The sequence below is a fragment of the Podarcis melisellensis genome (genome assembly GCF_964234715.1).
Source record: "Podarcis melisellensis genome assembly, chromosome: 8".
NCBI lineage: Eukaryota > Metazoa > Chordata > Lepidosauria > Squamata > Lacertidae > Podarcis > Podarcis melisellensis.
In genome coordinates this window covers 63,805,369-63,818,725 of record NC_138540.1, presented here as the reverse complement: position 1 = coordinate 63,818,725, position 13,357 = coordinate 63,805,369, and positions in this window count along the sequence as shown.

The following is a 13,357-nucleotide window of genomic DNA, read 5'->3' as shown; positions in this document are numbered from 1 at the left end:
TTTTTTCTAGTTGGGGTGATGGGGGTAGCGGGTGGCAAAGGGATTCTACTGAAGCCTGTTGTCATCTACCTGAGGTACCATACAGAGGAGCCTGAAGCTTTTTGCCACTGAGCATCTACATCAGATGTGAGGAGACTTTGTCCTTGCAGATGTTACTGAAATACAGCTGCCATCTACTACAGCAAGCATGGCCAATGGCCAGGGACAACAGGAGTTCAGGGGGACTTCAGGGAGAGGGCAGGCCGAGACCAGTGCAAATTAACAAGATTTGTTATTTACACTGTCCAAATGCCAGTAATTATGTCAAGCAGGATGAAGGGTAGGAGGAGCCAAGAAGAGCCTGCCTGCTGCATCAGGCCAGTGGCCCCTTAATCCAGCATCCTTTCTCATAGTGGCCAACCAGATTCCCATGTTAGGGGCAACAAGCAGGGTCTGAGCACCTCAGCAACACACACACTTCCCTAAGATTTCTTGGGGACCTGTGTAGTAGAATCCAGGCATACTAGTTTTCTATGTTCAGGGACTCTGTTTATATGGAGGAATATTTAAATCGCACGAGTTCCTTCCTGCAATTCAAATACAGCCCTCACCCTGATTTACCACCTCCATGAGAACTAGGAACATGACAGAACCCAGGCCTGTTTTTTTGTTTGTTTTTTGTGTGAACCCAAGCCTAGGTCAGATTGCCTGGTGTGTGTGTCTGTTCTTTGTGCTTTAAATACAGTCCATGTGCTGCTGAGCCTCGGGATCTCAGTTAAAATTGAGAGTTCTTTCTGACGCCTAGCAATTATTTCGACCCTCCTTCCGCGCACTGCTGCATGCCCCATAGCTGCATTTAGAAGAAACCACAAGAAACACTCAAACGGTGAGAATTTTGCTTCACAGTCTTGACTAACGGAAATATGTTTCTAGTGCAGCCACACAGCACAGAGCCACCTTTTTATCACAGCTTCTGGGAGAGGAAACACTCCCCCGGGGTGTGACCATTATTTGTAGGAACTTTCCGTTCCAAGCTGATCCGAGCTTCTTGGAGCTTGATTTAAGAGTGAAAGAGGCAATTAGAGGGGAGTGGGCAGAAGAAAACATCAGAGGCTCCCTTTGGTACACTGAAGGACTTCGCAAACCTTCTCTGTACCATTATCCGCCAGCTTTTGGCTCAGCTAGGCTTCCTACCCCAGAGAGTTTAAAAATCGCTGGGTTAAGCAGACTTTCTTAATTAACTCCCAGTTCACTGGTTTACCAACTGGAGATGGCTAAATATGACTTTGCAAGGTGTGGCAGTTCAGGAGCTGCTCCCCTCCCATGTGCCAAAGCCCCAGGCTAGAGTGGGTCCTCAATCTCAGTATTGCGCCACTGATGGCAACCTCCTGAGCCCCCACCCAATCAGGCCTCCACTGCTGCCACCCAGCCCAGAATTGCTGATGCTGCTGCACAATCTGCTGAGCTCCAGCTGGCACCAGGTGGCTGCCATCTTAGATGTCCCAAAAAGCAATACACACTGTCAGCATCAGAAAATATATTTTGCCAAATCAAAGGCAGGAATTCCCAAACCATGGTCCGTGAGCTTCATACAGGTGGTCCGCAGCAGTCTGTAGATTTGTGAAGATGGATCTAAATATTCAGATTGCTTTTTAATTGTACTTGTATGGCTTGAGTTCTTATAGAATCATGGAACTGTAGAGTTAGAAGGGACCACGGGGTTCATCTAGTCCAGCCACCTGAAACCACAGGAATCTTTTTGCCCAATGTAGGGCTCAAACCCACAACCCCAAGTCTCATGCTCTACCGACTGAGCTATTTTATTGCATTACAGTTTGAATTCTGTGCAATTCAAATTGTAGTACATTAAAATACAACATATAAGAAACCAAGGAAGCCATAAAAATACAATTTAATAGCACAGAGTATTGCAGAGAACAGCAGAAAAGCTGTTAAGTAGTCCTCAGTAATTTTCCAGTGGTCCATGGGGGGAAACCTTTAGGAACCATGGAGCTAAGGAGATGGCCACCTTGGGTTGCTGCAGGTGCATGGTATAGTTTTTGAATGCTGCCCTGTATGATAAACTGGGTCATTAGATAGAAAGGGGCCAGAACAGTCAATTCCTTGCTGTGCTACTTTCCTATTCACAGGGAGGGCTTTCTGTTTCATTTCTAATGCTAGGAAACATTAGCAAGTTGTGAACTTCCGCCTACAGGCTGACGTCTTAAAGATCATGGGTCTATTACACATAAAGCAGAATGAGGCAAGAGAGTGGGCCGTATCACCTTGGTGAAGGTCTCAACTTTTAAATGATGCTACCATATTAAAAGCAGACAAATCCATGCAAACAAACAAACAAAAAGTTGAAAGGGACTTTTTCTGTGTACTTTGCTGGCTTCTATATGCAGGGAGTTTAACCAAGGAGAATCTTCAAGAAACTGTGATTTCACCCCACCTTCATTTTTAAGCAGTGTAATTCATTCCATCACCCCAACATGCTACCAGTCCATCTAGCCATGTCTTGCCCAAAACATTTTGCTTGCTGAGGCAAAGGACAAGAAGGAAAGGAGAAAATGCCCCATCTCCCCTTTCCATGTATAGGAGTCAACCAGACTGAGGGCAACAGGCTACCTTAAGAGGATCAGGGCAGGCGGTATGACAAACAGCACACATCTCTCTCCTCTGCCACTTCACCACCATGCCTCATTCCCTAAAATCTGTCACCTCTCTCTGACCTAATTATAGAGGTGTGGGGATGAGCAATTTGATCCAGTTGGCTTTTAAAGACAAGCCTAACCAATTTGCACTTTCCAAAACAATATGCAAAGCAAAGCACAGTCATCCTTTGACATTTGTACTTCTTCAAATTTTGCAATGTAGTTATCCAGCCAAGTTATGCTCAAAATGTTCAAAAATGCATATACAATGTCTTCTCTGATGAAAATAGGGACGCCCTAAGGAAAAAGCGGGACATTCTGGGATCAAATCAGAAACCGATACACCTTTTGTAAATCTGGGACAGTCCCTGGAAAACAGGGACACTAGCAGTCAAATCCACTGACTAGGCTGGACTTTGTGCCTTGAGGGAGAATGGTTTCGTCAACTTCGTTCTCAGCTAGAACTTCCCTCCCTCTTCTTCACTCCTGCTTTCTCAAGGGAAGTTTTCACAGACTCGTCTCCATATACACGAGTCAGCCAATGTAAGCTTTGCCTCAGAAGGGAGTCACATCAAGGCCCTTTGAACTTGAATGCTGCGCTGCCATTTCAGCAGCTCTAATAACTGCAGTTATTCCACAGGGGTCAGACTGAGTCAGTGGCTTGTGGGGCAGGAAGAATTGCCAACCAACAAATGTGGACAATTCTAGAGGGAAGAAGTTGCTCTCTGGAAGGGCAGCAGAGGGTGGCTTCTTCTGAATCATCAAGGGAAGGAGGAGAGCCTGGAGGTGTCATGTTCTGCAACAGCCCCAAAACTCCAGCGGTGCAGTAATGAGATTTTTTTTTCCCACACAGAGAGAAAGGGATGCCTGAGGAAAGAGTTTCAATTATTTAGCTTTGCAGCAGAGGATTAAATGCTCGGAGCCAGTGTTCCTCAATTAATTCTAGGGTGGGCTAGCCAGTCTGCAACTCATAGGTGGGGCAGAAGGGACATCCATTAGGCAGACTCATACATCATATGTTTATATGGGATGCCAACTTATTCACCAGCCCCTGCTCCTCTCCCTTTACCAGCAACTTGATCCACAGTCATAAACATGTGATCTCCCTTCATGTAACCAGAAAGCTTTGCTGGTTGGCATTCTTTTTCTGTAGAAGAAGCTATCCTTAAAAGCACTGAAGAAGCCAAGGATGTTTTTCTCTTATCAGTTGGCAACTTCACTAGCCCTGGACTTCCTAAGTTGCAATATATTTTTTGGTCTTTTTTCTCTGTCCTGGTTTCTGTGCGTTTAACAGAAGTCCTGCAAAATTAAGAAGGTTAAAGTTTTCCTTGCATGAAGATAAGGGATTGGGAAAGTGTTCCTCTGCAGAGACTTTTGTTTGTTGCACTTATATCCCACTTCTTCCTCTAAAGAGCTGAAGGTGACGTACATGGTTCATTTAATTCACACGACAACCCTTTGAGGTAGGTTAGGCTGAGAGGTGATGAGCTTCATGGCCAAATGGGGAGTTGAACCCTGGTCTCTCAGGTCCTACACTCTAAGCACAACACCACCATACCCTCCAACATCCTGGGGACCAAAATTAGGACGCTTGTTTCTGATCCTGCGCTCTCGCAAAATAAGCTTTTTTTGTCTTGCAATACCAAAAAATGACCATCTTTTGGTCTGGCACTTTGGCAGGAACCAACTGACTCACACCAGAGTGAGTGTGAGCTCTGGCACAAGCCAGCTGACTCACGGCAGAACGCCAGACCAAAAAATTGGATATTCTGGGTACCAATCAAAAGCCGGTAATGGTTGCTGTAATTCCAGGGAATGTTAGCCACTTTGAGACTCCTGAAGGGGAGTGAAAGGCGGGATATCAAATCCAAACTCTTCTTCTTCTTCTTCTTCAGGGTGTCCGGGATGGTTGAGTGGTATGCAGCACACTTGTCATGGAAGGCCCACAGGACACACTAGCCAAGAAGCTATGCAATTGACTTTATTCTCTCTCTCCAACAAGAATGAAACAGTAACAACCCCACCCAGGCACAACTGAGTCTAGTGCCACCTGTACAATAACACCACCACAGTTAGGGGTGAGGAACCTTTGGTCCTCCAAGAGTTGCTAAACTACAACCCCATCATCCCTAGCCTTTGGTCATGCTTGCTGGGGCTGGTGGGAGTTGTAGTTCAGCAGAACCTTGAGGGCCAAACATTCCCCATACCTGAGTTAGTAGGTGATGGGAAAGACCTTTGTCTGAGCTGCTGAAGAGATGCTGCCAGTCAGAGTAGACAACACTGGACTAGAAGGTGAAATAGTCTGATGTGCTATAAACTGTCCAATTTGCACTTCCAAAACAAAATGCAAACCAAAACATATAAATGATAAATTGATGTGCAACCACTGACAGAACCGAGGGCCAAATGGGGCAGGTTGTGCTTACACACACTCTGCCAACGCGGGGAGTGGGGAGGGTGCAGGAACGGAACCCTCACGCAATATGGTCGCTGCCTGTATCAAAATGCATTACATTAGGGAACCAAAATGTTGTTTCATGGGGGGGGGGATACTTGTATACCATAATGCTATTGAAAATCAAAGTGATTTAAAACACAAAATAAAAACCATGCAGAAATTTAAAATCTCAGATCATCAACTAACAATCACAGAAGATGCTGTCTGCACAGGTTTAGTGGCACAGAAACATTTTCTGCAAACATTCGAAGGTTAAAATAGAAGGCACCTGCTGAATGGAGGCATTCCATGAGACTGGGCTGGTGACACTAAAGGCTCAGCATCATGTTGATGTAAAATGAGCCTACCAAGCTGGGATATAAGATAGAAATGTATATTAGGAGAAATTAACACTGAAGTGGTGAATGAATTTTCAAGAGCGCTTGAAAAACAGCCACAGGAGGGGTTGTGATAAAGAACTACCCAGCAGAACCAAGTGCCCCTCTTGCCATCTCCTGAGTAAGCTCCAATTTGGTACCAGTAATCTCTTCTCAAACTTGTTGATACTTGACATTTCAAGATCTTCCCCACCCGCTCATCACCAGAAGCCCAAGTACATAATGTGCATCATTCCATGAGGGACGTGGCTGAATAATTATTTTTAACAATGCAGACAAAGTTGACTTTTAAGATGTTAATTCCCTGACAGTAGCCGGGGAAATCCAAGCAAAGTGTCTCATGCCCAAGAAGCCTTATGGAGACTTGGCCGGGCTGCCAGATTGGAGAGCCAGAGAGAGAGAGACAGTAGAAATTAAAATGTATTGCTAATCTGTGGATCTTTTGTTCTTGGCAGTGAACAGACAAGACATAAAAATGATGGAAATGACATGTCTTTGGCATGATTTTGCCCAGCTTGCTACAGTAAATACTCATTTTCACTAAGCAGCAGCAGAGAATGAAAGTAACTTTAAAACTTCAAAGTGGCATGATAGGGAAATATGGAGAACAATTATTCTCATTAACTCGACTTTTGAATCACACAAGATGATGGGAAAGATAGATGTTTTTAATTAGGAAAGCTAAGGAAAGCCACAAGGAAAAAAGCTTTTGCATCGCCTCTGAGTCAACATGTGTGTACATCAGTATGTGGGCATTTATAGAAAAGAGGGATGTGAACACTGAGCCAGTGGAACTGAGTGGGCACCATAATAAGGCAGAGTCCTTCAGTTGCGAGAGCAGCAAAGTATTCTAGTCTTTGTGGGAAAGGATGCAGATTGGTGGTAGAGAACACGTTTTGCATGTTCAATTCCTGGTGTTTTCAGGTAGGGCTTGGAGAGACCCTTGCCTGAAATTCCAGAGAGCTGTTGGCAGTCAGTGATGAGCCCATGCAGTGTCCTATATTCTCAAAGTTCCACACTGGGGTAGTCAATGTGGTGTCATATGGATACTGGTGGACTACAACCCCCACTATGCTAATGGTCAGATATGATGCATGTTGCAGTCCAACAACATCTGTTGGGAGCCACCCAGAGTGGCTGGGGAAACCAAGCCAGATATAAATAAATTATTATTATTATTATTATTATTATTATTATTATTATTATTAGGCTATGTTTTTGGCTTCCCCATCCCACATTCTGAGAACCAGGAAGTAGCTGCTTTTTGAAAATATTAATTTTTCAGAATTCTTTATTTTCCCACCATTTTCCTGATATTGATTGCAGGCCGAGGCGCCGTGTTATCCATTGCTCAATGTAATAACCAGACAAGACAAGATATATATATATAGGGTCAAATGAAATAAGGCCACATCTTTACTGATTACAATTGTGATATATGCATTGGATATGCAGTAACCATTGACCTCCAGGCCGCCTGCTGGAAGTGTTCCTTAGGGTCAACCTGGTACCAAGGAGAGTCCTATGAGCTACCTCAAATAGGAACACTCCTCAATGGATCGTCATCTTGAGGAGTGGTATATCCTTAGCCCTCACCAGGGCGACTGGACAGAACTCCTCCCGGATCCTTTTAAAGAGATGCCTTCTCCCTTGGAGGAGCAGGCGGAGACTACAACCTCCCCTCCAACCAAGACTATGGATTACCCAATGCCTAACTGCCAAAAGTTGTGACACCAGACCAGAGCCAATTTGTCTGGTGGGAAATTCCTGCCCAGCCCCGAACACAGCAGCCAATAAAGTCCATGGCAAACTCAAGCGCAAACAAGAAGTCTAATATACAAGGGAGAATAGGTGGGAGATCCTGTGATGAACTGGGTGGAGGAGCTGGCTCCGCCCTCTGGGAAAGGCTTGCCACTAAGCTTGCCTGTGATTGGTCAATTAGCAGGCAAGCTACAATTTGCAGCCCTGGCCCACAAAGTCCATAGGCCTCTCGTGCTGACCAGGTGCCCCAGTGCATCGTCCAATTGCCAGAGTGTGACAGAAAGACATTGTATGGCCACAACACTGCCAGACCATTGAAGGTAAGCAGACTTATCTATTTATTCAAACTGTTTATAGCCCATCTTTCTGCTTCATCACTGAAATGTCCAAACAACACTGGTTAATGCATTTTGAAAAACCAAATAAACAAATAAAACAGCAGATGACACACTTTTTAGAAGTCAGGAGATAAATAACAGATAAACTAATCATACCAAAGGACTGCTGAAGTTAGGCAGTCTTCACTGAGCATAAATGCTATCAACAAGTGTGCTAGGGGGGTAGGGCACGGAATTTCATAGCCTGAGTACCAAAACAGAGAAAGCCCTCTTTTACCTATCCTCAGTTAACAGAGTGACTTGAATGAAACAGAGTTAATCCAGAAAGAAAATAAACTGATATACTTTACTGGGGTAAACTGAACAAAAACAGTATATAAATTGAGGAGAATATCATTTACAGGTCTAGTTGAGAGCGATGAGACATAATATTCAACCACACATACTGAGATAAGCCTCCTTCAGAAGTATTTATCCCTCCAACTCCTCCAACTGTCAAATCTCAACAGTCTTTCTATAACATGGACAGTTTACTCCCGAATGACTATAACATCTAGCTAAGCCAAGTCTGCTGTTAGCCAGACCAATAACCACACTAACCCTTAATGATCCCTGATGTTGTACAACTGGCACTTTCTGCCAGTAGTGAGACATGGAGCCAGGCCACTCCTGGCAACCTAAGTAGGTGAACACAGGATCATGCAGAAGGAACAGTCCTTAACTTATTTGAAGATGGTTCTTAAAGAACGCAGGCCCCAAGTCATTTGGACAGTTAAAGGTTATAACCAGCACCTTGAACTTGTCTGAGAAGAAGAACGGAAGCCAATGAAGTTGGTACAATTAAAACAAAAAACAGCCAGTACTCTAGCTTCTGCCATAGCTCAGAAAGTCCCTGGTTCAATCCTGGACATTTCCAGGTGGGGATGGGAGTGTCTCCTGCCTGAGACCCTAGGGAGCTGCTGCCAGTTCAGTGTAGGCAATACTGAACCAGATGGACCAATGGTCTGATTCAGTATAAGACATTTTCCGATATTCCTGTGAGGTTTCCAAACCTCTTTGAAAGACAGCTCCACACATTACAGTAATCAAGCCTTGTCATAAAGCACGTGTGACTTCACCAGCCTAAAGTGAGCTACAGCACTCGTGGCTTGCTGGGTCCAAAAGCACACCCAGACTGCAAGCCTGAACTGCAATGGAAAACAAGGGAGGCACTCTGAGACCATATGGGATTAACACAGAGCCAAGATGCCACATGGGGAGAGGTAAAACATTAGCCACTTTTCTTTCCCTGCTTGCAAACTCTGAGCTCCCTGCACAGCATCACCTACTAGCTCTTCTGCTTATACTGCTAATCCCACAGGAATTGCCCACAGAGTGCTCACACAATCTAAGTAAATAAAGTTACTAGCTCCCTTTGGGGAATGGAGGTGGGAAATAGGGAACCCCCCCCAAAAAAAACCAACTAGTTCCAAAAGTTCTGTTCCTTGGTTAAACTCAGCCTGAGCAAGATAAATACAGTGATGGATAACTAGCCATGTCTGTGTTATTCAATGCTTACACATGGTCTGAAACGTGAGCTGGCCAAGGGAAGACCCTTCCCCTGCAAAGTGGCGCAGGTAGGTAATTTTAGACTCATAATTTATGGTCTTGTGTGTACTCCTGCATTTGGGGGGCTGAGTGGGACCCTGGACCTCTGCCTCAATGGCGCACCAGGTGCAACATCTGGGGGTTAGGGGGCGCAAATCCATGGGTTAGGGGGCACAAATTACTTGCCTTGCCCTGGGTGCTGACAACCCACGCTACGCCACTGATGAGGTGGTGAGATACTGATTTTGGGGCAGAGTCTTCCATGAGGGAAGGGCCATAGCTCACTGGGAGGGCATCTGCCTTGCATGTGGAAGGTCCCAGGTTCAGTCCCCACCACCTCCAGGTAGGGCCTGAAACCCTGGAGAGGTACTGCCTGCTGAGCAGGATAGACTAGTAGGTCTGATTTAGAATAAGGCAGATTCCTGTGTTCCAACAATGCTGCTTGTTTGTTTTGAAAAGCATTTTGAGGGCCCTATGGGACTGAACAGTGGCCCATACATTTGGTATGTGTTCTTATCATACTGAGGAGTATAATGGAGGCTTAGTTTACCATTTCCACCCTCCTTTCAGTGGACACTTGTGCCTTATGCATAGACACTTCCTAGGAAAACCCAGAAATTATACCCTATAACCTTAACTCTGTCCCTGTCTTTTATGCAACCAGTCCAAACAGCACTCCCTTTGAACAACTGTTGACTCCCAGTGTGATATCTGATCACACAAAAACTTGTTATGCTGGGGAAGGGTTGCAAGGAAAAAGGGGGTAATTAAAATGTCAGAATGGAGGTTGTCCAATCAGATACGTGGCATGAGCTGGTAGTTGCAGCGATAATAATCTAGGCTTAAAAACAGCAACTCGTATATTCACCTTTGGCAAATATGAATCACCTCCAAGTCAGAGAAGCATGGCAAGATATTTGTCCATAAATGGGCCACAGTTGTGAGTTAGTGGGCAAAGTGGGGAAGAATTGCTTAGGGTCTAGTAACTTATGCAGTCCTATTTACAAGACTGTATTTAATTAATTAATTTATAGAAATATTTCTATACAGTACTACCTTCTCGCATAACATCAGGGTGGTGCACAGCAAGGCAGAAACATTTAAAAGCTATACAAAGCAACCAATAAAATGACTGGCTATTCAATAAAAAATTAAACAACCGCATAGGTTGTTTTCAAGAGATGCCTGAAAGTCAAAACGAAGATGCCTGCCGAATCACTGCTGGAAGAGTGTTCCACAGCAGGGGACTGATAACACTAAATGTCTGACTTATAGTTGATGCCAGTCAGGCCTCTGTAACCTGGGGAACAAGTAACAGCGCTTCTCTGGGTAATCTCAGTGACTGGACAGGTGGTTCAAATCTCACCCCTCCTCCCTAAGCTCACTCACTCACCAGCACCCACAAAAGATCTCAGCAGTGGCCTCCTTATTAAAGGGATTGCAATGGAGGTGTGGAAGAGGACACGTATGGTTTAGGTGACTGAAGATGTGTTGGGCTGAGTCAGGTGTACCTAAAAGTGCCAACACCTGCAATTGTTTTTACCATAGAGCTTTCGGCATATTAATTTTCATTATTGCCCTGATGATAATGGAAGCCGCAGCATTGCCACACACCCTGACCAGCCCAAGTCAAGCTGGCCCAGCTGCAACACAAGATGGGGAGGGCTATGGGGTGACCGCTGCTGTTCTGTGGGTGACCAGTAGTGCAACTGAGCAATTTTAGATTGTGGATTTTAGGTTTTAGAAGATGGTAATGTATATTATTGCAGTTACTATTTTTTTTTACTATTCTGCTAGGTGCTGCCCAGAGTGGCTGGGGAAACCCAGCCAGATGGGTGGGGTGGTATATTATTATTATTATTATTATTATTATTATTATTATTATTATTATTATTTAAAAAAGAAGCCCACACTCCTGCATTTGTTAACCCTCCTGCTCATTCTGCCGAGTAGGGTTTGGGCCTCTGCCCCAACCCAACACCAAACAGAAACAGTATTTTGCAGTTTGTCATGTTAGAACTGCAAGTTTGCATTCAGAAATGCATTAAGTAAAGCAGTAACAGCTGTGAAACTATACAACCTATCCACAGAAGAGGCTGCCTGCCACATCCCTTCATGAGTCATAGTTCAGACCCTGCTACCTTGGGGTTTTTTTCGGGGGGGGGGGTGTGCTGTAATTTTGCCATGCCTCTGTCACAGGTGCAGCTGGACTGATCAGTCACCCCTGATGTTTGAAAGAGTAAGAATGACCAGCCACCCCACAGCCATTAGGAGTCTGTCCATTGCCTCTCTCAATGAGTCACTGCTCTGACTTTGTCTCCTTCCAATCTGGAATTATGCTCAGAGCAAGCCCAAAAATCACAAGATGGGCAATGGGATAGGAGTATGTCGTATCAGGTGTAACAGGAAGGAGAAGCAGCCAAACCAGCCAGCTTAGCTCCTCTTGTGGCCCATGTCCTTCTTCTAGCTCTCTCCCCCACCCCCTCCTGCAATTCCTTCTGTTGACAGAGACACCCCCCCCCCCCAAGCAACACTGTGCCTGTTATGTACTGAGTTGAATAGGATCCAAAATGCAACAGTCTGATTGGTCCTAGAACAATAGGATCCAAAATGCAGCAGTCTGATTGGTCCTAGAACAATAGGATCCAGAATGTAGCAGTCTGATTGGTCCACAGGAGCCACCCATTCCAGCTCCAGGTGAAAGTGAATCCACAACCTAATTGGCCTACAGGAGAATCCCAGAATCACATGGGGCCCATTGTGTAAATAATGTATATGAAGCAGACATTCTGGGGGAACTTCCATTTCCTCCTCACCACTATAAGCTGAATAAAGAGCATGAACTCCACTCTCGACTCCGAGTATATTTCAGTGCCTCTAGCTGTTCTTCCTCATCATGGAGACATACCTCCTCGCACTGGCTCAGATTGATTGTCCACCTATCTATCCATTGATGGCTGGTACCTGTTAGGACTGGTAGGGCAGTAGCCAGAAGACCCAACAGTTAGAGGCCCATGGCAGGCAGAGCAAACAAATTCCAGCTTCACCCACCCCTGCTGAGTTCTACAAGGAAAACAAGCTGATAGTCAAGGACTGGATATAAGTAAGAAAGTGGGCAGGTGGGGGCTGAACAAGGATGATGCGACACTGCGTCCATGTCTGCCTTCTCTCACCAGCAGCTGCTCTCCAGGTTCTCTCTCAGAAAAAGGGTCTCACATCGCCTCAGGACTGACCCTTTTAACTGGAGAAGCTGTGAACCTTTCCCATGCAGATTACAGGCTTTGCTACGGGCTGAGTTTTCATGTTCTCCAGATTTCTTTATCAGACCAGAGGTCTGGAGATCTCAAAAACTTGCTCACAAGTTTATGGCATTTTGATTGGTTCCAGTAAAGGCATTACAACTTTTTTCGGGGGGGGGGGGATTCAAATGGGCCAACACAGCTACCACCATTTTTAAATGCACAAAACAGAAACCCATTCAGAAATTTTGGGGTGAAGCGAAACTGAAAGCAGGTGCCTCTTACTCTTTCACACTCTTGAGACCTCATCTGTACTATACATTTAAAGTAGCATCATACCACTTTAAAGAGTCATGATTTCCCCCAAAGAATCCTGGGAAGTGTAGTTTGTTAGGGGTGCTGAGCATTGTCAGTCCCTTCACAGAGCTATAGTTCCTGGAGTGGTTTAACAGTCAATCCCTCTTCCCGGGGTACTCTGGGAATTGTAGTTCTGTGAGGGGAATAGGGCTTGCCTAACAACTCTCAGGATTCTTTGGGGATAGCTGTTTAAAGTGAAATGATGCTGCTTTAAATGTATAGTGCAGATGGGGCCTAATTTTTTCCCTCAGTGAGAAGAAGCAAAGAAGACACGGAAATAAATGACTTGGCATATATTGAATGAAATCAGATTATCTGAGGGGAGAAAAAAGGCATGTGTTGGAGCTGCTAACAAATATTGTGGCAGAAAAAACCTGAGATTAATTTGGACTATTTTGTTCAGAAGAAATATCCAAATAATTTCAAGAATGCTAATAATTTGGGAGAGAGGGCTATGCCCAAATATAACTTTCTACCAAACTTTGCCTAACATAAAGCTTCAAGACATTTTTTTTATTTTCTGGCTCAGGTGAAACATCTGGGGGAAAGCAAAAAGTGTATCTATAAAACTAGGGGAAATTCTCACGAGGGCTCCATGCATCTC